Source organism: Arachis hypogaea, chromosome 20, assembly GCF_003086295.3.
Source record: "Arachis hypogaea cultivar Tifrunner chromosome 20, arahy.Tifrunner.gnm2.J5K5, whole genome shotgun sequence".
Taxonomy (NCBI): domain Eukaryota; kingdom Viridiplantae; phylum Streptophyta; class Magnoliopsida; order Fabales; family Fabaceae; genus Arachis; species Arachis hypogaea.
The window spans coordinates 36,872,590-36,876,692 of NC_092055.1; the positions used below are offsets into that span (position 1 = coordinate 36,872,590).

Here is a 4,103-nt window from a genome sequence, read left to right on the forward strand (position 1 = left end):
TTAGGTGCCATTAATGGTTATGAAAAAACAAAAAGCAATGCTTTTACCACACCAAACTTAAAATGTTTGCTCGTCCCCGAGCAAAAGAAGAAAGAAAGAAGGAGAAGAAGAAGAGAAATGGAGGAGAGGGAGAGAGGTGTGTATTCGGCCAAGGGGAAGAAGAAAGGGTTGTGTTGTGTGAAAATGAAGAAGAAATGAGGGGTTTATATAGGAGTGGGGGGGTTTAGGGTTCGGCCATTAGGGTTGGGTTTGGGAGGGAAAAAAATTTAAATTTTTGAGGTAGGTGGGGTTTATGGGGAAGAGTGGAGGGATGTGAGTGGTTAAGAGGTGATGGGGGAAGAGTGATTGAGGTGTTGGTGAAGGGTATTTGGGGAAGAGGGTTATAAAAAGGTGTGAATAGGAGAGAAGAAGAGGTGGGGTAGGTGGGATCCTGTAGGGTCCACAGATCCTGAGGGGATCCTGTGGGATCCACAGATCCAGTGGGGTCAAGGACTTAACATCCCTGCTCCAATTAGGTGTGTAAAACGCCCTTAGCATGCATGTCTGGTGTTAAACGCCAGCTTGCTGCTTGTTTTTGGCGTTAAACGCCCAAATGTAGCCTGTTTTTGGCGTTTAACGCCACTTCCATGCTCTGTTCTAGCGTTAAACGCCAATCTGGTGCTTGTTTCTGGCGTTTAACGCCAGCTTGATGCTTCTTTCTGGCGTTAAACGCCAGTTTGATGCTTCTTACTGGCGTTTAAATGCTAGTAAGTTCTTCCTCCAGGGTGAGCTATTTTTAAAGCTGTTTTTCATTCTGTTTTTGATTTTTCAGTAGTTTTTATGACTACACATGATCATCAACCTAAAAAAACATAAAATAACAATAGAAAATAAATAGATATAATTAAATAACATTGGGTTGCCTCCCAACAAGTGCTTTTTTAATGTCAATAGCTTGACAGTGAGCTCTCATGGAGCCTCACAGATGTTCAGAGCATTGTTGGGACCTCCCAACACCAAACTTAGAGTTTGAATGTGGGGTTCAACACCAAACTTAGAGTTTGACTGTGGGGCTTTGGTTGACTCTGCAGTGAGAGAAGCTTTTCATGCTTACTCTCCATGGTTACAGAAAGAGATCCTTGAGTTTTAAACACAAGGTTGTCCTCATTCAGTTAAAGGACCAATTCTCCTCTGTCCACATCAATCACAGCTCTTGATGTGGTTAGGAACGGTCTTCCAAGGATGATGGATTCATCCTCATCCTTCCCAGTGTCTAGGATTATGAAATCAGCAGGGATATAAAGGCCTTCAACCTTTACTAGCACATCCTCTACTAGTCCATAAGCTTGTTTTCTTGAGTTGTCTGCCATCTCTAAAGAGATTCTGGCAGCTTGTACCTCAAAGATCCCAAGTTTCTCCATTACAGAGAGTGGCATAAGATTTATTCCTAACTCCAGGTCACACAGAGCCTTCTCAAAGGTCATGGTGCCTATGTTACAGGGAATTAGGAATTTACCAGGATCCTGTTTCTTTTGAGGTAGAATTTGCTGAACCAAGGCATTTAGTTCCTTGATGAGCAATGGAGGTTCATCCTCCCAAGTCTCATTACCAAATAATTTGGCATTCAGCTTCATGATTGCTCCTAAATATTGAGCAACTTGCTCTTCAGGAATGTCTTCATCTTCTTCAGAAGATGAATAGTCATCAGAGCTCATGAATGGTAAAAGGAGGTTCAATGGAATCTCTATGGTCTCTAGACGAGCCTCAGATTCCTTTGGTTCCTCAAAGAGAAACTCCTTATTGGTCACTGAACGTCCCAGGAGGTCTTCCTCACTAGGGTTCACGTCCTCCTCCTCCTCTTTGGGTTCGGCCACAAGTAAGGTAATGGCCTTGCACTCTCTTTTTGGATTCTCTTCTGTATTGCTTGGGAGAGTACTAGGAGGTGTTTCAGTGACTCTTTTACTCAGCTGGCCCACTTGTGCCTCCAAATTTCTAATAGAGGACCTTGTTTCATTCATGAAACTTAAAGTGGCCTTAGATAGATCAGAGACTATATTTGCTAAGCTAGATAGATTCTGCTCAGAATTCTCTGTCTGTTGCTGAGTGGATGATGGGAAAGGCTTGCTATTGCTAAAACTGTTTCTTCCACCATTATTAAAGCCTTGTTGAGGCTTTTGTTGATCCTTCCATGAGAAATTTGGATGATTTCTCCATGAGGGATTATAGGTGTTTCCATAGGGTTCACCCATGTAATTCATCTCTGCTTTTGCAGGGTTCTCAGGATCATAAGCTTCTTCTTCAAAAGATGCCTCTTGAGTACTGTTGGATGCAGCTTGCAATCCATTCAGACTCTGAGAAATCATATTGACTTGCTAAGTCAATATTTTATTTTAAGCCAATATGGCATTCAGAGTATCAATTTCAATAACTCCCTTCCTTTGAGGCGTCCCATTACTCACAGGATTCCTTTCAGAAGTGTACATGAACTGGTTATTTGCAACCATGTCAATGAGTCCTTGTGCTTCTGCAGGCACTTTCTTTAGGTGAATGGATCCACCTGCAGAATGGTCCAATGACATCTTTGATAATTCAGACAGACCATCATAGAATATATCCAAGATGGTCCATTCTGAAAGCATGTCAGAAGGCCACTTTTTGGTCAGTTGCTTGTATCTCTCCCAAGCTTCATAGAGGGATTCACCTTCTTTCTGTTTAAAGGTTTGAACATCCACTCTAAGCTTGATAAGCTTTTGAGGAGGAAAGAACTTGGCTATGAAAGTTGTGACCAGCTTATCCCAAGAGTTCAAGCTATCTTTAGGTTGAAAGTCCAACCATATTCTAGCTTTATCTCTTACAACAAACGGGAAAAGCATAAGCATGTAGACCTCGGAGTCAACCCCATTGGTCTTAACAGTATCACAGATCTGCAAGAATTCAGTTAAGAACTGAAAAGGATCTTCTGATGGAAGTCCATGAAACTTTTAATTCTGTTGCATCAGAGAAACTAATTGAGGCTTTAGCTCAAAATTGTTTGCTCCAATGGCAGGGATTGAGATGCTTCTTCCATGTAAATTGGAATTTGGTGTAGTAAAGTCACCAAGCATCTTCCTTGCATCTCCACCATTGTTATTATTTTCGGCCATCTCTACTTCTTTTTCGAAAATTTCAGTAAAGTCCTCTTCAGAGTGTTGTGTTTTAGCTTCTCTTAGCTTCCTCTTCAGAGTCCTTTCAGGTTCCGGATCAGCTTCAACAAGAATGTTCTTGTCCTTGCTCCTGCTCATATGAAAAAGAAAGAAACAGAAAATAATAGGGATCCTCTTTGCCACAGTAGAGAGGTCCCTTTATGTGAGTAGAAGAGAAGAAAAAGAATTCGAACACAGAAAGAGGGAGAGGGTTCGAATTTTTAAGAATAAGATAAGTGTTAGTAGATAAATAAAATAATTAGAAGGAGATGAGAGGGAGAAGAATTCGAAAATTAGAAGAAGAAAAAAAGAAAAATATTTTTGTTTTTATTTTATTTATTAATTAGTATTCGAAAAAGTTAGAAGAAACAATTAATTAATTAAAAAGATTTTTAAAAAAAAAGAGGGAGGTGATTTTCGAAAATTAGGAGAGAGAAAAGTGGTTAGGTGGTTTTGAAAAAGATATGATTGAAATAGTAAACTTTTAAAATCAAACAAAAAGTTAAGTGGTTAATTGAAAAAGATTTGAAAATCAAATTTGAAAAAGATAAGAAGTTGGAAAAGATTTTGAAATTGATTTTGAAAAATATGTGATTGAAATTTATTGTGAAAAAGATTTGAAAAAGAAATTTAAAAATATTTGATTTTTAAAATTAAAGTTGATTACTTGACTAACAAGAAACAAAAAGATATGATTTTAAATTTTAAAAATTGAACCTTTCTTAATAGGCAAGTAACAACTTGAGATTTTTGAATCAAAATATTAAAAGTTAGTATTAATTCCTGATAATATGAGATAAAAATAAGAAAAAGATTTTGAAATTCAATTTTTTTAAAAAAAAATTCGAAAATATGTAAAAATAAATGAAAAAGATTTTATTTTTGAAAAAGATTTGCAAAAGATAGAATTTTTAAATTGAAAATTTGACTTGACTCATAAGA

The 4,103-nt window shown here is 37.8% G+C and overlaps 1 non-coding gene across 1 annotated transcript; it reads left to right on the forward strand.

The window, feature by feature from the left end:
* The first annotated feature begins 2,612 nt into the window (after positions 1–2,612).
* Positions 2,613–2,720, forward strand: LOC112787179 (small nucleolar RNA R71). The gene has a single exon (XR_003194608.1). It is a non-coding gene; the product is annotated as a small nucleolar RNA R71 (small nucleolar RNA).
* Positions 2,721–4,103: the final 1,383 nt, after the last annotated feature.